This window comes from Herpailurus yagouaroundi, unplaced genomic scaffold (assembly GCF_014898765.1).
Source record: "Herpailurus yagouaroundi ecotype Mexico unplaced genomic scaffold, PumYag 67793, whole genome shotgun sequence".
NCBI lineage: Eukaryota > Metazoa > Chordata > Mammalia > Carnivora > Felidae > Herpailurus > Herpailurus yagouaroundi.
The window spans coordinates 10,476,196-10,504,052 of NW_024420586.1; the positions used below are offsets into that span (position 1 = coordinate 10,476,196).

The window sequence follows — 27,857 nt, forward strand, 5'->3', positions numbered from 1 at the left end:
TTGGCAAGGATATTATTTTGATCGGTTGTCACATTTGTAGATTTCAGTTTCAATTAACAGAGGTAAATGATACTGAATAAAAAGGATGAATTAAAATAAAAGGCTATAAATTTTCCCTTCAAAATCAAACACATTTCTTGACTGAAACAAAGCTAAAAACAACAATTATGGACTATTAACATTTTCTTCCCTATTAGCATATTTAATTTGTAAAAAAAAAAAGTTCCAGGAATTTAAAAAGTATATTAGCATCTAATAAGTATTTCAAAGATAGAAAGAGGGTCAATGTCAACATATGTTTTGAGTCAAAATCAAATTATCTCATGAAGCCTACAAATTTGGTATTACTTCTGATCTGAAAGAGTTTATTCATTAAGGTCCTCAAGCATTCAAGATGACAGATGTGACTTACACCGTCAGATCAGATATAAGCAACCAACTAACTCATAGACTCATCTAAACCAGGTGATGAGTGTCGTCTTCCTTTAATGTTGTTTTATTGCATCTGCTAACATTTTCACCTGGAATGGTGAAAGAATTTAGTGTAAGGTATTGTGTTATTATCCCACGAGAAAAGAATATTAAGAAGGAAGTATTTGGTCATGTTCCAGTCAAAGAAGTGACTGAGGCAGAAATGAGTCAGGGCTGTATGTTTATCCTAAGACAGTTGCACATAAGAACCATGAGTATCTTTTCAGGTGGGATCCTGATACTCATATTTTTATTTATTTATTTATTTTTTAATTTTTTTTTTCAACGTTTATTTATTTTTGGGACAGAGAGAGACAGAGCATGAACAGGGGAGGGGCAGAGAGAGAGGGAGACACAGAATCAGAAACAGGCTCCAGGCTCCGAGCCATCAGCCCAGAGCCTGACGCAGGGCTCGAACTCACGGACCGCGAGATCGTGACCTGGCTGAAAGTCGGACGCTTAACCGACTGCGTCACCCAGGCGCCCCGATACTCATATTTTTAAAAGCACCCCAATTATCCGAATGTACAGTCAAGGTGAAAAATACTCTGCAAAGTAAGTTTTCAAGTCTTATGGGGCTTATGAACTAGTGGGTCTCCTGGGGCCTGTCCAAAAAGGTATTTGCTGTCATGAAACCAAAACCATCCTGAAGAATTCTTGGCTGTGGGGCTGCCTCAGAGTCCAATAAGCCTGTAGAAGTTCTAGGAAGTCTACACTTAAAGTTTCAATGGGTTATAATTTTGAATATCTCAACATCTTTTCAGATCTGTACCTCCATTTAGGAACTATAAATTATTTTAGAACTGAGATAATACCCCAACTCCCTCTTGTTTTTATTGGGAAGAGAACGGAATTAAGATTTCTTAACGGTTATTATAAGCCAGGCAGCGGGCTCTGAGTTTTTACTTATTCTTGGATTCCTGCAGCACCCCTGCACTGCAACAATTATTGTTCCCATTTTCTACCAGAGAAAAGTGAGAGGCTGCGCAGCCTGCCAAAAAGTAAACAGAGTAAGATGCCAGAAAGGGGATTCTAACTCGGATCTCCCTGGCTTCCACCATGCCCTTCACGGTCTTCCAGTTTCTTTCGTGGGATTTCCTTTTTTCAGGATGAAGTCTTACCAGTTGAATAATTCAAAGAGATAGTTGTAGGATTTTTGTTTCTTTTTATCTTCTTTATTGTCTTCCAAATATTTAATAATGCATCTACAGCTACATTGCATTTTATCAGATACCACATTTAATGATGAACTCTATTTCTTACGTTAAAAATATCTAAAACAGTATCTTGTTAGCATTAAAAAGTCAGCCAATGGTAGCCGAAAGGGGTAATCTGTAACTCTAGCTAGTTTAAAGGAATGAATTCTGCCTTTCATAATTAAGGGCTTTCTAGAGTTGCTCAAATATGGTATATCCATCAACCTCAAAATGACGTTGGAAATATTTTGCATGTTTAATCATTATTTTGTTTTCTTATATTTTTGGCTCTATCTAATACACAATAAATGACTTAAGGATACACCATAGGCATTTATTTCCTTTAACAGAAAAGTGTACACTGCATCCGTCTTCTAGACACATCACTACAGTCAAAGTTGTGGTTAAAAGAGAATCTAAAAAGCCATGAGGCATAGTTGGTACTGTCCCATGTTGGTGAGACTATAGTTGATTTCGACTTTCACCGTATAGTTTTCCATGTTGTTAAGTGTTTCTACAACGTGCACTTCATACTTTGATACTCAGGAAAATGCAGTAACTTCCAAGTATTTCAAAAGGCAGGTTCACACGCTAACGACTACCGCCTGCAACACTCTTCCCACTACCAGAGCCCGAGAAACAGGCGGAAGCTAACCAACGCACACGGGAGTTGACATCTAGTCACAATTTACCATTTTACCTCTATAGCAGCCATCGGTCTCCCTCCTACTTTGCTTTGCTTCCCCCTACCCCACCACCAAAATCAGCCTCTTGCCGACTCTTTTCAGCTATGGGCAGGTGGCTGTTCTCCCATGTGTCCTCTAAATACCAACTTTTCATTCTAGGCTGCTTCACAGAGGTGTCCCTCCACCCATCACCGCGCTGGAGACGACCACCTTCTACTAGGTTCCGCAAAGCCTCCTCCCCTTCCGAGCCCTGTTCCTTTCCAGAGATCATCTTTCCTCCAAGATTCTCAAAAGAAGAAAACCCTAAGGGCCCATAGGTCCTAATGATCACAGTATTCCTGGATCTTCAAGAAACAGCCAGAGGTAGGAAGAAAAGGGAAACGGGCTGTGGGCCCCTGCTCATAGTCTTACAGCCTTGTTCCAGACCCACAAAAAATGAGACAGGAGGGACTTGTCAGCCACACAGGGCTCCCTGTGGTTCCCCAGGCCCTGCTGCTGCCTCAGGCCTGTATGCCTTTGTACATCAGTACGTTATTCTTGAAACGCCCTCTTTCCCCCTCTCTCCCTTTCCCCCCAACTTCTGCAATCCAAACTTTTGCATTAAAAGACTTGGTTTGAACTACTAACACTGTCACTTTGCAAACATCTAAATCTAGAGTATCCATTATGGCCTGCACGCGCTAAAACTTTGAAAACTGTAAAGTTGATTTAATTTTATTGTTAAAATTAATGTTAAAAAATGAGTACGTCTATTCAAACAAAATATTAAAGAATAAAAGCATGCACTTTACACGTGACAGCATTTAATGCGAGTAATAATATTTTAAACTCCATTTCAAGCATTGCATAAAATTTTAAAATATACTTTTCAGCATTTTAATATGTGTTGTTAACAGGAAAGTCTAAATCTATTCTTGAATTTACTATGTAAAATATCATTTTCTATCATGACTGCTTTTAAACTTACACCCTTACGCACCGAGGAAAATTCTCAATGAATATATATAAATTGTTCTAGCTTTACAATGTTACATTCATAAATTTCATCTCTAATCAGTCACTAGGCTCTTGTCGGACTGCCCAGGATGGAGGAAAAAGGCAGCGACAAATAGAAACACAGAGAGATATTAAAAATACCATTCAGGAAAATAAATATAAGTTTTACCCTCTACATTATTAGTGTGTGTGTGGGGGGGGGGGGGGATTTGGTTGCTTTTTTTTTTCCCCTGGCAGTAAGAGGAAATGTAAAACCAACTAAAAAAAGGACAGAAATGTCAGTACAAACATATGGATAATAAATCAAGTGATTTTAAAATTTTGCAAATATTAAACTTCTCATTCACTATGCAAGCAGTATTTAAAATTACACTGCTGCTTCATTTATGTGCAGCATAACTTATTTCCTGCTGTTCTAAATCAAGTTAGTCAGATTATTCTCGAGCATAAATTACATTTAGGGAGTAATTTAGGTACTTTGGGACCTACTTTAACACTTTCAGGTCATTAAGGTGGTGCTCAATTGTATGAAATAGATTTAAATAAATAATATCCTAGTCGCCTTCTGACACATCCATTGTGGCTTCATACTTGGGTCTGCTAACTCAGCATTAGGCTGTTGATTATTTCTTCCTACATATTTCATCTTTGATGAGGTGAGTAGGAGGTACCTCCACTAACGTCTCATGGTTCAAACTGTAGGTGTTGATAAATAAAGTTAAATTAGTTCTTTGTCCCAAATCATGGTACCTTACTCGTCCCCAACCACCACCACCCCCCCACCACCACCACTTTCCCAGTAATACAATTCTGTAGTAAAACCTAAGAATAGTAGCACTTATGGGTTTTTTTCTTTTTCTACAGAACCTGACTTACTCTGAGGAGCGCTCCCACGGCTCTAACTTGCCCTACCCCGCTGATACCCCTTTTATTTTTCTCTCCTAAGACAATGCCCAAGATTTCTAGGCTGAAGTATGTCCTCTCACGCCTATTTGTTAATATACTGGACCCAGGTCCATTCATGCATAATTAGACTCTACTCCAGCTTCCTGAGTGTCCGTCTCACTGCAAACACTGTCTGGATACATGCTTGTACCTGGACCCATGATCTCACTTCTTCCAGCAAACAGAGCACAGAATTTACTGTGTGGCCTTGGACAAATCAGGGACCTCGCTGAAAAGTAAGTATAAAAGGAGTTCCTACTTTTTCCCAAAGGGTAATTGTGAGGGTGAAATGAAGGAATGCATTTAAATTTCTCAGAACAGTGTCTGGCAGTGTTCGACAAACAGTTGTGGTAGTTGTTGGTCTAGTTATTCTGCCTCTGTTTGGCTTAGATTTTCAAATGCAAAGCAAATCACCAATATAAATTCCAAGACATGCCAGTGTCTCTTTGGTGGGGGTAATTCATTATCCAGTTCATGGAAGCTGAATCACGACTCTAGCATAGAATCCATGGTTTACCATGTCTGACCCGAACCACACTATACGTATTTTTGAAACACCTTTCATTGTGAAACAATATAGAGAAGGATACGTATAATCCCATGTTGCCATCACCAAAGCCAAGAAATTAAAAACAAATTTCCAGTAGCCAGAACTCATCTTTAAGATAAACATTTTTAAGTTTATTTATTTATTTTGAGAGAGAGAGAGACACCCTGGGGGGGGGGGGGAGGGAAGGAGAGAGAGAGAGAGAGAGAGAGAGAGAGAGAGAGAGAGAGAATCCCAAGCAGGCTCTGCACCGTCAGCACAGAGCCCAATGTGGGGCTCTGGAACTCACAAAACTGTGAGATCTTGACCTGATCCAGAACAGACAGTCAGACACTTAACCGACTGAGCCACCCAGGTGCCCCTCCAGTAGCCAGAAACCCTCTTGAACTGCCTCAATCACTACTCCCTGCTACCTCCACAATTTAATCTCCTTCCTCACTTTCATGGTAATCATTCCCTTAGAGCTTTGAAATTTAAATAAGCCTCCCTAACACTGGAGTTTTTGGTTGTATATGCTTTTGAAAATTTATAAATGCAACCATATAATATGTATTATTTCATACGAGGGTTTATTTGCTCAATATTATACTTTTTCCCCTTTTCTCCCCACAAAGTTATACTTTTAAGATTTTTGTTAAAAATGTTTAAATGTAATTAATCAAAAATATTTCTTTATTCATTGTTGTATCATATTCTTCTGCATGCTTTTTAAAACTGTTGATACATATTTAGGTGTTTCTGGTTTGAAGCTCTTATAATGCTGCTATGGGCATTCCTGTACCTATCTCCTGGGATGTGTGCACAAGCATTTCTGTGGAGTATATACCTAGGACTGAAACTGATGAGCCACAGGTTATGTACATCTTTAATGCGACAAAATACTACCAGATGTTTTTCACTCCTAGCATAGTAGCATATGAAAGTTTACACTCCCCTTTGCAATTTACAGTCCAAGAGAAAGTGTATGAGAATCCCCAGGGCTCCACGTTCTCACCAGCAAGTGGGACTGCCAGCCTCTCAAATCTCAACCATCCGGGTCATATATGGCGATATTTTACTTTTAATTTGCAGGCTCTGACTTCGAGTGGGGCTGGCAAATTCCTTCTGTGTTTACTTGGCCATTTGGACTACATACTTTGTGAAAATGACAAAAGTCTTATGTTAATGTGAGACATAAAACACATTTGCTATGTAGTATAAGTTGATCACTCTGGAAACACCATCCTAAGATATAAAACACTGTCAGCAGCCCACAAGCCCTCGTTGTGCCCCCCCCTTCACTTTTCAAGAACTCCTCTCGGTTTTCTATCATTGTCTGTTCTTAAAGATTTGTAGGAAATCTTCAATTATGGACGCACGTACTTCATCAGTTATTTGTGTGTTCCCAGTATCTCCTCACACGCTGTGGCTTTCGGTTTTACACTCTCAATGTTGTCTTTTGATGTACAGAAGTTATTCATATAAAACATAGTCTGGTGTATTATTTTCAATTCTGATTACCGCTTTACATGTATATTTAAGAAATCTTCTTCTAGCCAACATTCATTAACATATTCCCTATTTTCTTGCAAAAATTTTATTAATTTGCTTTTTCCCATTTACCTTGGTAATCCTCCAGGGTTTTATTTTCATGTATAGTGTGAACTAAGATGTGTGTTTTCTAAACAGGACATTTTATTTTATTTTGCAAGGCAAGACGTGCATAGGGAACAAAATAATGGTGTATGGTGGAAAAACAAAAATGTGTGCAGTGAAAAGTAAGTCTCTCCTACTCAATTCCCTCAATTCACCTAATTCTGCTCTCACCGTAAATAAAAATTTTATAATTTGAAATATTTCTAGAGTAGGGCAAGGGAATACAGATACGTTGACATAAAGTAATAGATTTTTCATTCAGTTTTATTATTTTCAGTATATCCGTTGCTAGTATTTTTAAAGCTCTGGATTGACATTTTATTTTGTAATATAATACCCTTAATCCCGTCTATGTTGCGAGTCTGGTTCAGGCTACAAGCCACTTTGGAATGGTACTCTGCTCTTAAGTTTTTTTTACAGTGACTATTATACTTGAGTTTAGCAACCCATTCTCATGCCTTTATTCCCTCTCTCCACTGCTGAAATTCTGCACATTTTGTTTCTCTGGTTTCTCATAGTAAGTTTTCATTTATTGCCATATGAGTAAACAGAAAAGATGGACTTTATTTGAACTAGCTCACCAACATCAACACTTAATGTGACCTCTTTCCAATCACAAAGGACTCTTTTGCCATGTTTAAAAGTCGGCATATTTTTTACTCAAAGAGAAATCTCGTTATTATAGGTGAGCCTCTTGGATTTCCTGTCTGGACATTCCCCTACAGAATCTCCTTAACTTCTAAAATTTCAACTAACATATACAACAGAGATTGGCAACTTTCTCTATAAAGTTTTCTCAAGTAAGTATTTAATTAATTAGTTAATTAATTAATTTTTAAAGTTTCTTTATTTTGAGAGACACAGAATGCGAGCCAGCGGAGGGGCAGAGAGAGAGGATAGAGAATCCTAACCAGGCTCTGTACAGAGCCCAACGCTGGGCTCGATCCCATGACCATGAGATCATGACCTGAGCCGAAATCCAGAGTGCAGGCACTTAACCATCTCAGCTACCCAGGCACCCGACGAGTAAGTATTTTAGGCTTTGTTGGCCATGTGGTCTTTGTTACAAGTACTCAGCTCTGCCACTGTAGCTTGAAAGTAGCCACACACTGAACAGAAGCAAAGGGGTTTGGCTGGGTCCCAACCAAATTCTACTTACGAAAACAGGTGTTGGGCCAGATTTAGACTTTACCTACCCTTCATCTACAAAGTGATCAGCACATAGTTTCAGGTTCTGGCCTTTACCTAAGTTCTTTATCTGGCTGTTTCTTTGAAGCCTCAAATATGACATGTTAACAGTCTCTATTTTCTCCTCTTAATCTTTACTTGTAATTTGAGTTAATCATTTCCAAGCTAGAAATCTGGAGGTCATCCTTTACTCATCTCTTTGTTTCTCACCATGCTTGTCTCTATATCCCATCAATTCTACTTTTCTTAATTTCTTTTATTTATTTTGAGAGAGAGAGAGCATGTGTAGGAGCAGAGGAGGGGCAGAGAGAGAGAAACCCAAGAAGGTTCCACACCACCAGTGCAGAACCTGACGTGGGGCTCGATCTCATAAACCATGAGATCCTGACCTGAGGCAAAATCAAGAGTTGGACGCTTAACCATCTGAGCCACCAAGGCGCCTCTATATCCCACCAATTCTAAATCAGAAGTGACTCCTGAATTTGGCCTCTTTGGTCTAGCCCCACTGACATGGCCTTTGTTGAAAGCCCCTAATACCTTTTCCTCTCCATACCCCGGCTCATCTTTCCCTATCATCCATTTCTCACAATTTTCTAATCTATGTCTACACTGCCATCCCTTTTTCCTTTTTGGTTTTGCCACATAAATTCACACAGATTACAACGTATACTACACTTCAAGACATTGAGTTGTCTCAAAACTTCCATAACAACCTAAATTCTGTTTTTACTCTGGGTCTTTTGCTATATTTTACATTGTCTCTGCTCCATAATGTCACTTTATTCTGTGAAGCCTCTCTCCCCTGAAATAAGTTACTCCATAAGAAAAGTTTCCCCCCTCTGCAAAAACCTCTGTTAAGATTCCACTTCATGTCCTATAGGGCACCTGGGGGGCTTCGTCTGTTCAGTGTCTGACTCTTGATTTTGTTCAGGTCATGATCTCTGGGAGTTTGAGCCCCACATGGGGCTCTACCCTGATAGCATGGAGCCTGCTTGGGATTCTCTCTCTCTCTCTCTCTCTCTCTCTCTCTCCCCCTCTCTGCTCCTCACCCACTTGCTTGTGCTCTTTCTCTCTCAAAAATGAATAAATAAACATTAAAAAATAGATTTTTACCTCATGCTCTAATTGTGGGTTTATAGACCTATCTTTCCCCGAAGAATCTGAGCCTCCTACAAAAAGGAATATGCCCTATTCACCTTTGAATTTCTAGTACCAAGCAGTGTTCCTGGCACATAAGTGTTTAATATATTTGTTAAATGAATGAATGAATGAAAGGATTCATGAGTAATTTGCATGGGCTCCTTATATCTTCTATTTGGGAGCCATGAGGTTTGGGTAATCCATTTTACCTCGTTGAATCCAGTTGTCACATAAATAAAGCAAGGATAATATTGTCTACATTACATAGCATTTTGATGAGAATGAAAGCACACTGAAAGCTATAAATAACAATAACATTTTGGAATTTTGTTATCAGTAGCAACCTATGTTAATCTGCACAATTTATAACATTCATACAAAATATAGAATTAAAAAAAATCTCACTCTATATCAGAAATCATCTTGCAAATAAGTCAGTACATTTCCAGAGAATTGTTGCTCTAATAGAAAACACAGGATGACTTTTAAATATAGATAGTTTAGGAAGCTCAACGCCATCCCGTAAAAAAAATTAATACACTTGGACAAAACTTGCCAAGGACTAATTTAAGTATGAGGATGCATAATTACTTAAGAACTATAATTTTTTAAATGGGAGTGTTTCAGACTACAGTGATATTGATAAAATTCACCTTATACTCAAGAACTCAATAGTGTTACTTTATGTTTTCAGTTATTAATCTAGTTCATTTATTAATAGGGTAACTTTAAAAACAAGAATGTAGGGACACCTGGCTGGCTCAGGTGGTACAGCATGTGACTCTTGATCTCAGGGTTCTAAGTTTTGAGCCCATGTTGGGGGTAGAGGTTACTTAAAAATAAAATATTTAAAATAATAACTGTAAAGTTAGATAAATGCTAATTACATTACTTGTAAAGCCTCACACTTTAGTTTATCACGAATAATATGTAAAGAAATCTTAAAGTTCTTTACAAGTCTAAAGAAGTTTTTAAACTTTATTGATCTCTTATTGGGCATGCATCTCTGAATGGAACCTAAAATGGGCACTGTAGTAGCCACTTTTTCCTACAAGTAGGAAAATCTGTGGAGGAGGAGGTGAAAAGAAAACTTCATCGATAAGCTTGAGTCATCGTGAAAAAGTGAAGACTTTTAGAACTGTAAATATACAACACATACACACACTCACATACACGCACACACATACACACACACAAATCAGAACTTGACCTAAGTACATATAAGAGTGATGGAAGCCTTCAGGAAGCATATTATTTTGACTTAGTAGCAGACACCATAAACATCCTTGGGATAAATTTATAAGTACTCAAATACATAAGACTCCATACTTTCACCTACCCTTGACGTCTGATTATTTACTTTGCTAATTATAAGAAGAAAAGCAAAAGTGTCTCTGGTATTACTAAATGTCTCTGGTATTCCACAAATCTCCTTTGCCCTTCTCTTTTATAAACATCTTTTTTTTTTAATTTTTTTTCAACGTTTTTTATTTATTTATTTATTTTTTTGGGGGGGGACAGAGAGAGACAGAGCATGAACGGGGGAGGGGCAGAGAGAGAGGGAGACACAGAATCGGAAACAGGCTCCAAGCCATCAGCCCAGAGCCTGACGCGGGGCTCGAACTCACAGACCGCGAGATTGTGACCTGGCTGAAGTCAGACGCTTAACCGACTGCGCCACCCAGGCGCCCCATAAACATCTTTGTCATAGTACCTAGTCTCATCAGGCCAATGAGAGTGTAAAGGGTGCAATTTTTGACAGTTTTGTCACGGCGGGGAAATATTCAGGGTATGCTATTCCTGCACTGGTTCTGAAAAAAGGCAATGTAGGATTATGCTAATATTAACCTAAAAATTATGCAATTTCAATGTCTTGATTTGGCACAATTAGCACCCTGTAAAAATACCCAAAGTGGAAAAAATAGTTTGCTATTAGTGAGCTGTAATGTTACCTCTTATATTAGGATCTTTCAAAGAAATCAACAAAAGAAATTGATTCAGCAGTCTAAATTAAATAATTTAAATTTATTAAAAAGTTTAAGGTAACATTCTTTCTGAGGACTTGATATATTCATGGATCTCCTTGACAAAATGTGAGCATTTAATTTACTCCTAATTTACATATCTCCTAGTATATAGTCCAAATAAAGATGATACAGTGTTTGACATCATAGCTTTTAATCTTATGTGAATTTGTGGGCTAGAGAGAATATCCAAAATAAGGATGTCTTTCTCTTCATGCAAACACAAACATATGTAACTCATGTAGGAACTTTTACCTAGAAACAGCAGCAAAAGCAGTCACCCCCACAGATACTTACTACGTACCCTACTAAGTTTTCAGATTCAACAGAGTATTTAATATTTTCACAACAGCATAGGGTGGGTACTACTATTATATTTTCCAGACAAGAAAACTGAGACTTTGGGAGGTTAAGCGACTTGTATATTTCCAAGGAGGAATCCAAGGCAATACCAGAGGTGAATACCATGCGTTAAGAGTGTACGTGGTTTTTTAAAAAGTGTCATTAGAATTAGTAAATACCACACTATCTCACAGAAGACAAGAAATCCGACTTCTCTAACACACTGTCCCCTTGGGCATAAATCACTTTGTTATTGTTTGGCTCCACACTTTTATTTCTGAGCATGATAAATTTATATTTTAAAAGTAAAGGATTCATAAATGACCTGACCTCTAGTTTAAACAGCCATTTCTCAAACTAATATCTCTTCCTCCTAGTCACTTCTCATTATATAGCATGACCTCTCACATCACACTCTCCAATCAAATAGAATTTAACTTAATGTTCCATGAACATCCTTCAGGGTTCCTCATCTTTGTTGTTTGCTTGTTTTCTTCATAATATGTCTTGTGTCAAAATATTATTTCTCCTAGATTCTCTGCCAGACACAACTTCCCCCATGACAAGCTTTCTGATGCTCTTAATTAGAAGCAATCTACCCTCTCTCTGTACTTCCCCAACGCTCTTTTTGTCCTGCTTTAAAGAATTTAGTCCGTTCTAATTTATATTGATATCATTACCCCCAAACTATAACAATTGTTCTCTAAGGGTAGGAACTATGTTGAATCACCATTTTTAACTTCTGTAACAAGCACGCATAAATACTGTTGGACTTAATTTTTGCAGATTTAAAATTAATTAACTGAATTAATTTTCATACATACAATTGATATTCATTTTGAATTATTATTATACCTTTTAATAGGAAAATGTTCTGTAGATGAGAAATCCCACACTATCACCTGGCAAAAAGGGAGACACAGTTTTCAATTTAAAGCAAGTCATAAAACAAGGAGGTTGTACAGCATATGAAATATGAAGATGGGCAAAGGGGAGTTAGAAATTCTGCTTTATTGCTTTGTAAAATTCAGCAAGTGATTTAATTTTTTTAATTTCAGGACTCTCATTTGTGAAATAGGCATGATAATGTCTACCTCACAGCACTGTTCGAAGGATTAGGAAAAAAATATACTAAAAGTTGTGAAGCACATAGTAAGTGCTCGATGTTCACAATAACAATAATCATAATAGACATATATAACTATATATGATATATAATATATAAATATACAACTGCTATATTTGTAAAATACTATTTAATTTTCAAATATATACACATATATGGGCACTTTCTTTTCAATATAGAGCGATAAATGAGGAAAATCTGTACAAGTGCTTCTGTTTATTTTCTATGCACAAACACAAATACAATGCACACTTTTCTTTGGAAAGTCAAATATTTCACTGTGTGTGCTGATTTTACTCCTATTGTAATTGAGAAAATGTAAACTACTGTAGCAAATGGAGTCATATGTCTTTCCTTGTTTCCTTCCAAATGAGAGGGGTCTAGTACGTTTGATTTGGTCACAAGAAATTTTACTTCAACTTCTCTGCTAAAGGAGTATGACAGGGGGGAAAAACATATTATTTCAAAATGGAGGGTGAACAGATTTTGATCTTCAGGGCAAGTAAGACACTTAGATGTCATTTTCTTCTCAAGAGTGTTATTAAAATACAAATTCCAAATATACAATGTAAGATTAAAAAAAAATAAAAGCAGGACATTCAGCAAATCCAAATACACCACTTAAGATCAGCTTATACAAGTGTCTCTTTTCTACTTTTACTCTTTATTTCTTTTGACCATGATTAAAAGCAAAGATTGAGAACACTGTGTATCCTAGAGTATCTTTGGTATGAGAGCACAATAAGACAAATATAAAAATAAAATTGAAACAATTAACTTTTTACTTAGCTTTATTCTACATGGGCAATTCTATTTTCTCTCTTATACAGTTTCACTGGGACCATTACCTTCCACAAGACTGCTTTTCCTATTAAGATAGTTATAATTAACAAGAGCCCACAAACACATAACAGTTATCATCTACCATATTAATGAACATATACAAGCTATTATTTTTCCCAATGTTAACGACATTTTATTTTATTGGAACCAATCTCAAAAGTTGCAAAATGTAAAAAAAAAAAAATAATTATAACAGTGACTTTCCTAATTGTCAATTAATTCTAAAATAATTTTCCAAAGAAAGAAACAACATTCCCATTTTACTAGTCTAAGTTGGTCTTGGAACGTGCATAAACAGTACTACAGAAAAAGAATGAATTTAGAAGCATCAAGTGGCCTTCACAGAGAATTAGTGCTGAAATTCCACCAGAGTAACATTTCATTAAAAATAGGAGGGGAAAATATCTAGGCTATCAGAGGTTGTAAAGAACCATCTAAATTCATTCTGTAATACTGTTTTTGCATGTTCCAAGACCAACTTAGACTAGTAAAATGGGAATGTTGTTTTTTTCTTTGGAAAATTAATTTAGAATTAATTGACAATTACGAAAGTCACTCATTTTGTTTGGAGGTGCGCCCATAAGTCAGAGGAGACATTTCCAAAGGACTTTCTTATAAAATTGAGAACCAATAATTAATTTCAAGGCAGATTTCTGGTTATATCTATCTGACAGCTAGATAATTAATGAATTAAATATGCCTGAGGTCCCCTATTAGGAGTATGGCTGTGGTGCTCATTTCCATGTATCCACTGATCCCACGAATATTCGGAGGATTTCCCTGCCCCCACTCCCCAGCACGGATGTACCTGCAGGAACCGGCCAATTCCAGTCTAACAACATGGAGGTAAGACATCTTTACTTCAAATTCACTGAACTAAAATCTGACCCAACTCTAGTAAGTATAAGTCAAGGAAACTTTAATCATAGCTGACTTACCACCTTATGAATAAATATCACCATAAAAATCAGGCCTCTTTTGCTATTTTACATTTCATCTTATTAAAACACAAGTACATGAGGGAAATATTCTTGGCATAAAACTACTATATTCATTAAAATTTTTTTTCTTTCCTACACCTGAAGGCACATGTCTAAACCTGTAGGGGTTACTTTATTATTTAATTAGAGCAGATTCTTTTCTATCATTTTCGGTGTTTCATCTGAAGTTTGATTAACATCAGTATATGCTGTGCTCTCAGGCAAGTAAGCATAGCTTGTGCAGAAAGAGGAATGAGCAGAGCAAAATGTAAAAAAATAAATAAAGAAAAGGATTTTAAAATACAGAAAAACATAAAATGTGTGAAGACGTAGAACCTCTAAAAAATAAAATATCAATGTTCAAAGCCAAGCAGAAATACTTCATAAATGTGTATGAAGTACAGTATTAGCTCGTTTTATTTAACAACATTAATTCATTCCTTTAATAAACATTTATTGAGTGCTTAGTATTGGGCCTGTCAGTGTGTTAAATTCGGGGGGTATAAAGATGAAAGAGATACTATCCCTGCCAATGAGAAACTCACAGTTTAATGTGCACATTAAGTGCTGTAATGAGGGTATGTAACAAAATTGTAGCATGTGCTGTTCTTGCCCAGTGCATATTCCAGTGTCTTTCCATTTCAAAAAACATTCCAAAGGCCAGCCCTTAGATTTCTTTGCCTGTGAACTCCTTCTGGCTGCAGGGGTCTGTTTTGCCCAGCTATATGGCAAGCCAAGACTGCTCAGGAATAAACGCTCCAGGGAGAAACACTCCATCAATGATTGACGGGAGTTGATGTATAAATAACCCAGATCATCTGGCACCCTCAAGTGGCATAACTCTGAGGTATGTGTTTTATATTGTTGCCCACAGTTTCCTCAGGAGAATTAAGTTTCAGATACCCTAAGTGTTAATTGGGTTGAAAACACACCTTTAACGGCTTTCTCTTATTCCCTGTCTCACTTCCCTAAGATGTCCCCTGTACCTCCCCAATAACCTCCTTGCACTAGAGTTCTTTGCTTAAGGTCCGCTTCTGAGGAATCCAAATGAAGATAAAGGGAAATGCTACTATGAAAGACAGTGGATGAATTCTACCCTAAAGGAATGTGAGAGTTGAGAGGAGGAAAGTGTTAGGAAAGACACTGCAGTAGATAAGGATCCACAAGGAAGAGCAGAAGTATCTCAGGTAGAAGAGAGAGAAGTAAGGGCATTGCAGGAAGTGGAGCCAGCATGTGTGAAGGCTTAGACGAGTGGTTCTAAAATTTGTATCAATTAATTTCAAAATACATTTGTGAGCCCCACCTTCATGGTTTCTAATACCATAAGCCGAAGGATTTTCATTTCTAACAAGTTCCCTGTTGATGCTGATGCCTCTGGTATGGGGACCACACTTTGAGAATCACTAGCGTGCAGAGAATGGCCAAATGATAGGTGGGCAAGAGGAATTGGGTGAAGATTATTAAGACTCATGAATATCCTGTGACATAACTTGCTTTTCTTAGTTCATTACTGCTAGCATTGTTTATTGAAAAAATGAGTACCAAACAAAATTACTAAATATTTTTTAAATTTACATAATAAAATAAATGACAAAATCCTTGGAGAGAGAACACATATAGAGAATATTTCTTATATGCTTCCTGGCTCTACTCTCTGCGAAATTTTGCATATATGTAACCTAAAATCCACATTTCCCAAGAACTCTATGACTGCCAGTTTGGGAATTTCATGCTTCTCCCAGGCTATGGGCATGGGGCACCGCGTAACTGGCTGGTTCAACAACCGGCCAGTAGGGGGCAGCAATGCTGAAAACATCCATGACCACAAGAAACCAGAAGGCATTTGTTGTCTCTAGCTGCTCTGAACTATAAGAGAATATTGCATTTTGTCCTTGAAAGAAAGGTTTAGTTACATTGGGTTAGGAAAAGAGAGATGGGTTATTACTAGCTGTCTTTGTGTTTTACACATGTTGCAAATGTCATCATACACAAGATGAAACCACAGGAGAAGCTAGAAGTCTAATTAGAGTTTTTGTTTGTTTGTTTGTTTGTTTGTTTGTTTTGGGAGACAATTCCTCCCATCCAGTTAATTAATACATCCAACACTTCACATATTTATATATATTTTGTTTTCATACTGAGAACCTTTAAGTTATACGCTATTAGCAAACTTCAACTATACAGTATGGTATTATCAACTGTAGTCACCATGTTATACATTAGATTCCCAGTCATTCATCCACTGACAGCCAGTTGGGTTGTTTCCATTTCTTGGCTATTGTGAAAAATGCTACAATGAACACAGGAGTGTGAACATCACTTCAAGATCCTGATTTCATTTCCTTTGTATATATATATATATATATATATATATATATATATATACACACACAAAACTGATATTTCTGGATCATATGGTAGTTGCATTTTTAATTTTTACTGGTAATTAGTCTTTTCAGATTTTCTCTCTCTTTATGATTCAGTCTTGGTAGGTGGTATGTTTTTAGGAATTTCTCCATATCGCCTAGATTGTCCAATTTGTTGGCATATAATTGTCTTATGATCCTTTTTATAATATGTTGTAATGTCTCTTCTTTTCATTTCTAATTTTGTTTATTTGACTCCTCTCATTTTCATGTTAAGTCTTGCTAAAGTCCTATTTTATCTTATTTTTTTTTTTAAAAAGCAGACCTTAATTTCATTGATTTTCTCTACTTTTTAGGCTCTGTTTCATTTATTTCCGCTCTGATCTTTGTTATCTCCTTTCTTCTCCTAACTCAAGACTCTGAACTTTGTTCTTTTTTTTTTTTTTTTTCTGGTTCCTTGAGGTGTAAAGTTAGGTTCTTTAGATCATGCTGAACTCCTCCCTTAGAACTGCTTTTGCTGCTTCCCATAAATTTTAGTATGGTGTATTTCCATTTTCATTTGTGTCATCATATTTTTTAAATTTCTCTTTGAATCATCAGTTGGTCAGTAGCATGTTGCTTAATATCCACATATATGTGAATTTTCCAGTTTTCTTCTTGCAATTAATTTCTAGTTTCATACCACTGTGGTTGGAAAAGATGTTTGATTGGATTCCAATCTCCTTAATTTTATTGAGACTTGTTTTGTGGCCTAATATTTGATCTATCCTGGAGAATGCTCTATGTATGCATGAGAAGAATGTATTCTGCTGCTATGAGATGGAATGTTCTATAAATGTCTGTTAAGTTGGTCTGATCTAATGTGCAGCTTAAGCTCAATGTTTTGTTTTTGTTTTTTTTTTAATTGACTTTCTGTCTGGATGATCTATCCTTAGGGGACAGGGGATATTGAAGGCTGCTATGATTATTTTAATTTCTCCCTTGATGTTTGCTAATATTCACTTTATATATTTAGGTTCTCTTATGCTGATTGTACAAATATTTACAAATGTTATAACCTCTTGTTGAATCGACCTCCAATCTATCATTAAATAATGACCTCTTTTGTCTCTTATTACAGTCTTTTGCTAAAGGTAGACTTTTAGGCAAAGGCTATAATCACTATATAATGACCTCCTTTGTCTCTTATTACAGTCTTTGGTTAAAAGTCTACTTTGTCTGATAAAAATATAGTTATAGTTTATTTTGGTGTCTTTTGCATGACATACCTTTTTGATCCCTTTACTTTCAGTATATATGTGTTCTTTTTTTTTTTAATTTTTTTTTCAACGTTTTTTATTTATTTTTGGGACAGAGAGAGACAGAGCATGAACGGGGGGAGGGGCAGAGAGAGAGGGAGACACAGAATCGGAAACAGGCTCCAGGCTCCGAGCCATCAGCCCAGAGCCCGACGCGGGGCTCGAACTCACGGACCGCAAGATCGTGACCTGGCTGAAGTCGGACGCTTAACCGACTGCGCCACCCAGGCGCCCCTCAGTATATATGTGTTCTTAAAGTTGAAGTGAGTCGCTTGCAGACACATATAGTTTGGTCTTGCTTTTGTTGTTATTGCTGTTGTTTTTAAACTATTCAGCCACTCTATGTTTTTTGATTACATAATTTAGTCCATTTATATTTAAAGTAATTGTGGACAGGAATGGACTATCACCATTTTGGTAATTGTTTTCTGGCAGTTTTGGAATTTCTTTGTTCTTTTTATCTTTCTTCTTTTGTGATTGGATGATTTTCTCTGGTGGTATGCTTTGGTTTCTTCTCTTTATGTTCTGGGTATCCACTATAGTTTTTTTGCTGTAGTAGCAAAACTCTAACCCTTAATCAGATTCTTGAATAGAAGAGTGAAACAGTCAGGATTGAAATCTAGATAGATGATTTTGTAAGCTGTGGAAAGGAATTGTGCGCTGGTGAGAGGATAGAACAGTGGTTTTCAACCTTGCTGCATACTGGAGCCATGTGAGAGGTTTAAAACAATTTCCAACAGTTTAATTTAACTGATCTGGGATGCAGTCATGGCATAAGGACTTTCAGCCAAATTGTATTATGAAAATTTTCAAATGTACAACAAAAATGAAAAAAAAAATACAGAGAATGCCTGTATACTCATTATGTAGATCCTAGCATGAACATTTAATAACTTATTTACCCATCCACATATCCCTTTATCCATCCATCCACTGATCACATGTTTTGATGTATTTCAGTATGAATTATGAACATCAATATAATTTACCCTAAATGCATCAGTGTTCATATTTATCAAGTAGATTTCAATATTTGTTTAGAGATTTTTTTTTCTTGGTGAGCACTGAGACTTTTACAAATCCCACAGATGATTCATATTTTCAGCAAAAGATTCATGCAGATCATGAGATTAAAAAAAGTAGGCAGGATAATTATTATTATATTTCTTATTATTATTCATTGTATTTATGCTTTCTTTATATTATGGCTACTTCAAATAATAATTATGTGAGGGAGTTACTATTTACAAAGAAGGAAACAATATTCAGAGATATTAAGTAAGTTTCCAGTGTTCACATGGCAAAGGCAAGGTAGAGTTTGTATTCAAATCCAATTTTAATTGATCTCATAGAAAATCATATTTTTTTTCCATTTTTTTCTACATGCATCTAAGGCTATGGGGGTAAAAATGGGAAGGAGTAGCTTAATTACATGTTAATTTGAAGGATGCTCATTACCATTTTAGAAGGGAAAAGGAAAAAAATAAAGGGGTAACATAATTTTTCCAACTTTTTCAAACATAACCACTGGTTGAAAATGATTATTTTGTACAAAGGCAAATAAAAGTGATCCTGACTTTTTTATTTTGAGTAATCATTCTTCAAATACCTAAACATGGATTCTTAGTTTGATATCTTCCTTCAATTTGTTCAGTGGCTTTTGTTTTTGTTTTTGTGGGTTTTTTAAAAATAATACTCTTTTACTTATGACAAAAAATTGTGCCACTGCATTAAAAAACATAGAAGAAAATATTCCCAAACTACAAAATAGTAGAGAGAAAAAAATCTGCCATAGTAGCCCACCCTAACACAATAACTGTTGGAATAACAGTTAACATCACAGTTTCTGAGGGTCAAGAATCCAGGAGTGGCTTAGCAGAGTGGGATTGGCATAGGATATCTCATGAGGTTGCAGCCAAGCTGTTGGCTATGGCTGCATACTCTTAAGATTGAATTGGAGCTAAATGACTCACTTCTACGCTCATTCTCAAAGCTCTTTGCAGGAAGATTTAGTTTCCCACTATATGGGTTTCTCCACAGGGCTAAACACGATATGACTTCCCACAGAGCAAGCAATGAGTGAATGAGTGAGTGAGAACTCAATTCAGAAGTCGTATCTTTTCTGTACTTGGAAGTCACATACTATCGCTTCTATCAAATTCTTGGTATTAGAATAAACTCATGAAATACAGTCCATACTTAAGAAGAGGGGAATTAAGCTCCAACTCTTGAAGAGAGGAGTATCAAGGAACTCAGGGACCATTTTAAAACAACCACATAGGGTACGGAATCTAGATTTAAAATGACTTTTTCCTAGGAGTTTAAAGACAACACTCCATTTTGTTCTAGTTTCCATTGTTGTTGTTGAAAAGTCCAGAAGCATTCTCATTTTTTATCTTCAAACTTCCAACCATCCTGGTTGTTTTGAAATTGTATTATGATGAGACTTGGTGTAGATTTTTTTCAATTGACTGTGCTGGGCATTCACTAGGCCCTTTCAGTCAGGAGATTCATTTTTTTCAGTTGGCAGAAAATTACTTTGCCATTTATTCGATGGTTTTTTTTTTCCCCATGCTTTCCTTTCTTCTTTTGTCTGTAACTCCTATTATTTGGATGTCAGGCTATCCAGAGCAAAGTTTATCAGCATCAACACTATTGATGTTTGGGATTGGGTAGTTCTCTGTAGGAGATAGCTATACTGTGCACTGCAGGAGGTCGAGAAGCATCCGTCCTGGCCACTATTCACAAAATGCAAGTATCACTACCCTCCCCGGCTCGCAATAACTAATGTTATCTCCAGACATTGCCAAATTTTCTCTGGAGGCCAAAAGCACCTGTACTTCAACTACTGACCTAAGATGATTCTCTATGATTTTTCTATTATCTTCTGCATTTTTCGTTTCTTTGGACATTTATATTATTTTATGAAAGAGTTCTTCAAATGTATCTTCTACTTCTTTTGCACTTTGATTGATGCTATTCCTTTTTTTGACAGACTTTATTTTTTAAGGCAGTTTTAGGTTCATGGCAAAAATGAACAGAAAGTACAATGAGGTTCCATATACCCTGCACCACACTCTCAACACAGAGTCTCCCCCATATCAAACACTCAACGAGAGTAATACATTTGTTACAACTGATGAACTTACACTGACACATTGTTATCACCTAAAGTTCACAGTTTACCTTAAGATTCACTCTTGATACCTATGGCTTTAGACAAATATATAATGACATGTATCCTCCAAGATAGTATCATACAGAATACTTTCATTGCCCTAAAACTACTATTCAATTTTTAAATAACTCTTCGGTCTGTCTGAAATATATTCTAAAGTCGCTTATACTTATTTTTCTTATAGCTACCGTAACTAGTGTCACTCTGAGAGAATAATTATGTTTTAAAAGTTTTCTTAAGACCTTGGCCTTATTGGAGCACCTGGGTGGCTCAGGAGGTTAAGTGTCTGACTTCGGCTCAGGTCGTGATCTCATGGCTTGTGGGTTCGAGCCCTGCATCGGGCTTTGTGCTGACAGCAAATATCTGGAAATCCTTAGCTATCTCTTAAGACCGAGGTAGTTAAATGCTTATTGGATGCTCCCTGCGTACATGTGAGGTCTATCAATTGACAGTCTTCAATATAGGGTCATCAGGCAAGGATCTGGCATTTCATTTGTTACATCATAACAGATCCTTAATTGCAGGTCTTATCTCTCATGACGATAAGGTTCTCTAGAGAAAACATTGTAATCTCCTGACCAGAGTATAGAAATTTAAGAGCCGGAAGGGGGAAGAATGACTGGGGGTTTCAGCATTAAATAGACTGACCTGAACTTAATTCCCTATTTCCAGTGAAAGGGCCCACTCTTTCCATCAACTGATCTTGTTATGTACATATTGGAAGTTTTTCTCTTTCAGCCTCACCAGAAAGCAAACCACTCACTCATCCCTGCTGGGATGGAGGAGGAGTGGTGTCTAACTAGACTTGGCATCTAATTGCTCCTTTTAAAGGCTTAAAAACAAGCCTTTGATTTTTAGCACCACTACCACACTCTGAAATACCTAGTGCCTTCAATCCAGGAGTCTTTTGGGGGTCCTGCGGAACAAATTTGCTTCCTTATCTTAATTTCCTTCTTTATAGACTTGATATGCCTTTGCAGGTGTCTCCTCTTTCTTTTCTTTGCCATTTTCCAACTACATCATTTTCGTTCCTTTAGTGTAATCTCAGAATAATGTGGGAGAGACAGGAGGTAAATCTCTATTTTCAACTGGCACTTTTAACTGGAGGTCCAGGGTCAAGTGTGTGTCCTATTCTCTCTCCTCATGTATCCCCATCTAGCATTTCGTAGTGGCCTCTACTATGCCCTCTGTACACCATCCAGCCCTTTCAGGTTTCAAGTTCCTGCACTGCAATTTATTGGGAATAACTGCAAGTTATTGGGAATCATTCCAATCCGTTCATCAAGCAAGAGAACAGCCTGGACACAGTTCCTAGTTGCAAGGCTATGTCATTATTCTTAGGCCTCCATAGGCCCATAGCTTTATATAAGTGGTAGCCCCAGGCTGTAGCCTGAAGCAGCCCTTTTCTCCCCAACTGTCTTTCATGAATGGAGGAACCGCAATCCAGACTCTGGTTCTGAATACTGAATGTGTCTCCAGTTCCACGTCTCTCTTGAAGCAATTTTAGTCCCACTTACCTCACAGCATCCAAATTCCTAGCTGCCACTGTTGCTTCGTGCTTCAAAAGCAAGCCTGGCAGTGATCTCTACCCCTTCCCCTGATTTACATTTCTGTACCTGCAGAAGTTTGTATTTTATGTGGGTGTGAAAAACGTATCTTTTTATTTTACATTTTTTCATCTATCTGACCTACACAACCTTCCACAGCACTCTAAGGATTTCATAGTTCTGCAGGCCTAATAACAAAAGTAGAAGGTGCATCAGAATCAACTCACAAGAAGCAGTCTGATTCTTTGACAGAAGGCAAGGTGGGAACTAGACTCGCTATTCCCCTCCCTCAAATATCAATGGCCTTTTTATTTGTAACATTCATGCTGGCAATACAGCCACTATGCTCATCCTGAGCATGCTTTATTAGCTGAAATATCACTTTTAACACCACCTTATGACCCTTTTAACATTTAACTTCAATGTCCAGCAAGTTGCTACCTGTCTTATTTTTTCCCCCAAAATAGAAGCCCTACAAGGAAAGTGCCACCATTTTTCTAATAAGGAATAATATATAGAGTATGGCACCTATTTTGTTTGGTACCATTTTGATATTTTTTTCCCAAATAAGTAAAGGTAAAACTTATGCATTCTATGACATCTCATGAGGTATGTTGGCTCAAACTGCTTCTCCGCATGCTAAATTCTTATGATTTACTTTACTTACTGGGGGCTGGATTATCAATAAATAACAATCTTACTTAGATAAAACGCATGGGTGCTTATATATATAGGATCATTATTATATATCCTTAAAGTGAGGATAGAATTGTAAGAGAAGAATTTCACAGCGGTGGTCCTTTTTTGGTACTGAATAGGCAAAAGCATAAACATTCCTAAAAACAAAGTGGTCTAGTAGAAATGACATTAAAGGAGGGAATCACAGGGCTTGGGTGATAATCTTGGCTTTGCTTCCAATTAACAATGGGCACTTGAGCAAACTTTTACCTTTTTATCTCTGAGCCCCATTATTTTCATGTTTAAAATCATAAAATGAATACAGATCAATGTTCTAATTTTCAGACGCTATGACACTATACTACCTAAATATTTTTTTTTCAAAATTTGTTGATGCAAATACGTAAACTAATGATTTGGTGTCTATAACTGTCTTCCAGGTGGCAACATAAAACTATTGCTAGACAACAACAGGGATTTCAGGTTGTTGCATTTAGCTAGAAAGTGATATGTACATAATGAAAACTAGCTGAGTAAGACCTTAGTTAATTAAGGACGCATACATGAGATGAAATTATACAATCTTTGGGTCACGGTGAAAATAAAGAATAAAAAATGCACAAAATGTCCCATTTTATAGTATAGATATGAAAATAACCGCCAATGTTATTGGGTAGATGATACCCTGGCAAGGATAGCTTGGTTAAATATCAATTAAAGACGATTAGTCCAGAAGCTAGTTTCACATACTGCTGCTACAAACTGGTAAATAAAACAAGTATTAAAACCTAAGGTATACACTTACTGACTCAAGATCTTACGGATAAGGGAAGATCATATGCTGTTAAGTCAGCAGTATGCTAGTAGATATCTAATAACCAAGTATCCGGGGGGGGGGGGGGCGGCTTATTTGAGTACTTCCATCATATTTAATTTTAAGCTATCAACAGAACATCATTAAATGTGGAGTTGGAGTGTGCCATTTTATAGTCATTCCAGCATTCAGATACAATAGAGATAAATAATATCAACACCATAGATAATAGTGAAATGTAGTAAAAATAATCAGGCAGCGATGATGTAAGATCAGCTATTACCTTTGCTTACAATATAATTACAATTTTTGTTAGTATAATTTAATTTTTAAATTAAAAGTTCCTGAAAATTTAAGTTGGATCTTGTAACTCTGTATGAGCCATCTCCAAACATCACTGAGTCCTATCTTGAACATTAGTGCATCCCAGTGTGTAAGAGAGAAGGTTCTTACCAGTGATCACACTCGAATTCACTAAGTTTTCTTATTCTTTTAAGGTATTAGTTTGTATATATAAATAAGGAGTCCTATTTTGTATAGAAACATACAACAGGAGGGATCAAGTTCTGTTAATGCTCTACAAATCAATCCTGAAACCATAGCTCACAACACCACCTAATGACACGTGTTGGAATTGCAGATGCAGAGCCTATAACTTTTTCTAGGTACTTTGCAATCAATTGGGAGCTACATACACACACACTCAAACGCGCGCGCACGCGCGCGCACACACACACACAGATATGTCCAGCCCCCACCCAAGAACAACTAAATCAGAGTGTCTGACTTACTTTTATAGATGTCCTCTCAGCTAATTTAAATTCAATTACTGAATCAAGTTTAAAAATCACTGGCAACACCTGAAACTAATGTAACACTGTACGTCCACCACAGTTGAAAAAGAAAAACAAAATCATTGGCAAGAAAAAAATGAGTTGTATCTTGTAGTTTTATTTAAAAATTGTTACATTGTGAAAATTTTCAAACGTATGTGAGATAAAAAGAACAAGATAATGAACCCACATGTACCTGCTGCCCAGGTTTAACAATTACCAACGTTTTTCCAAACTTGGTTCATCTTCTCCCATTGCAACTTTAAAGAAATTTTCTTGGAAGTTTGTCAAAGCAAAATCCACACATCATATAATTTCACATGAAAATACTTCAACATGTGCCTAGAACTGCTCTTTGAAAATACAATCTAGAGGAATGACAATGAATGCAAACCAAATTACTCATCAAACCTTTCATTTCGTAAATATCGGGCTGGATATGATAGCAGCTGCTGGGGAAATAAAAAGTCTTAGTGCCAATTTTATGACTTGGTCTTCACATGAAGCCAATAAGATAATAGGTTAAGTGTGGTCATACTTTATCCTTGACACGTCAACAAGGCTTCTTTCCTAACCTTTCCGTTATCTGATGAATCCCTCCTCCTTTTGTAAAACTCAGTTGAAAGATTACCTCATTCAGTCCTTCCCTGACTGTGGCACTGAGACTGGGATTGGTGACCCATCTTTGCATGCTCACAGTTCCTAATGCAGACTGGACCTCAAACACTTACCACTCTGCATTCAAACTCTCAGATGATCATTATTCTCCCTTCCCTAAAATGTGCGAGATCAAAGTTCATATTTTATTCAGCTTTACTTTTCTAGCCCTTAAACACAGTATCAGAATCACAGTGGCACCACAATAATATTTGTTAAACAAATGATGAGTCTGTGAATTATGAGTTCTGGCAGATTCTAAGTGTAGATGTCAAAGACAGAAGAAGAGGGGCGCCTGGGTGGCGCAGTCGGTTAAGCATCCGACTTCAGCCAGGTCACGATCTCGCGGTCCGTGAGTTCGAGCCCCATGTCAGGCTCTGGGCTGATGGCTCGGAGCCTGGAGCCTGTTTCCGATTCTGTGTCTCCCTCTCTCTCTGCCCCTCCCCTGTTCATGCTCTGTCTCTCTCTGTCCCAAAAATAAATAAACGTTGAAAAAAATTTAAAAAAAAAAAAAAAAAAACAAAGAAGAAAACAGCCAAGCGTGCAGATATGAAGATGTTAATTTAAGGACAAAGATTTTATAATCTTCTACTTCCATAGTCATCACCACAATGACTGGAGGGTTTTATGACAAGAAAGAAGCCATTCTAATTATGTTAACTGTTTCATTACAGGAGTGATACTGGCACGGAAAATAAAACAAGTATGCTATAAAGAATAGTCAGAGAAGGATATTATCAGTATAAAAGGACCCGAAACCTGTAGGTCCTTTATGGCTTCCCTGTGAAGGTTCAAGCACAGGCAATAATTATACATGATTTTTAATAACTGATATTTAATGAGACGATGCTTTTCTTAAATTTGTCTTAACTTTGTGGTAGAGCAGATTCATGCAATATTACCACTAGTTAAAATATTTTTGTAACTTGTGTTAAATAAAACCTTTGAGGTCATACAGTAATTTAAATCATTTACTCTTATAAACTGTATCACATTCTTTCATTGAATTCTTCACTTACCCACTTTTTTTGAACCTATTTTAATTTCTTGACTGATAAATTAAAATTTTATTTGACAACAATTAGCAACTCAAATTATAATTAAAATATCACTTGCTACACATCTAGGCAAACAAGCACACAGATGCGCACTTTATAGTCTGTTTCTATTAGGATACTAATTAATTGTGGCATTATTCCAAAAAATAGAAGAGCAGACAGGAAGTAAGGAACTCACCACCAGTATAATACCAACAATTGCAGCTTTGTGGTTTCTCAAAAAAATGTGAGTTACTAACCACATAACTAATTATTAATTAAGCTGCTCAATACAATCCACTATGCCAAATAAATTATCAAGAGTATTTTAGTGTGGCTTTTATTATGAATGAGTATATAACACTGTACCATTCTGGAGTTGTCAGACTGGATTTTAAACCTGAAAATTATAGTGAAGGCAAAGATGCAGACACTGCTCTAAAATACACTAGTGCGTTAATTGCTACAAATTTAGTATGTTCTTTTCTTTTGAGAGAGAGGGAGAGAGCAAGCAGGGGAGAGGGGCAGAGAGGGGGAGGGAGAGAGAGGCAGAGACAGAGAGAAAGACAGAGGAGGCTCCAGGTTCCACGTGGAGCCAGACAAGGGGCTTGATCTCACAACCCTCGGATCATAACCTGACCCGAAATCAAGAGTCAGAGGCTCAACCGACTGAGCCACCCAGGCACCCCAATGTTCATTTTCATAATAGTTCAGTTTGTATGTATAGGGACCAAGATAGTAGGGTAGTAAAAGTTCTTAGAAAGTACTAAGTTTAAAAAGAATAAGTTAAAAAAAAGACTTATGTCTTAGACGTGGTAAAAAGTATTTATAAAATAAAGGGCCAATGCTCACTTGGAAATTATTTTTATTCCAACCCCAGGAGAATTTCCAATCATTCTCACGGTCATAGGCCACAAAATACGGATATAAAAGTGTATGTACATGTACTAACTATAAATCCTGTTTCTGGCCATGTAATGAATTGTCTTTAAAGTGGAACACAATAGTAGAAAATATAGTTTGTTGTCATCAATTTGATTTTAGTTACTAACTCAGAATTGTCCAATTTAATGGAAAAGAGCTTTGGAACACAGGTTTATAGTGCCCTAAATCTAAATCCACCCTTATTTTTAAAGTAGAAAGATTGTAACAGAAGCTTATCAACTATCTCATTAAAAAGTCCCTTTGGCTCAATGGTTCTCCATATGCTTTGGTGAGTATGAGCTACTGTTCAAAAGTTCAAAGAACCTTGAAACCTTGAAATAACCGGAGAGGAAAGATGCTTAAGGAAGAAACCGGGTTACATTGACAAGCACCTCAGAGGGCTGCT

The 27,857-nt window shown here is 36.7% G+C and overlaps 1 protein-coding gene across 1 annotated transcript in view; it reads right to left on the reverse strand.

Moving 5' to 3' along the window:
• DMD (dystrophin) overlaps window positions 1-27,857 on the reverse strand; it is a 2,039,083-nt gene that overhangs the window by 1,090,899 nt on the left and 920,327 nt on the right. The window lies entirely within an intron of this gene.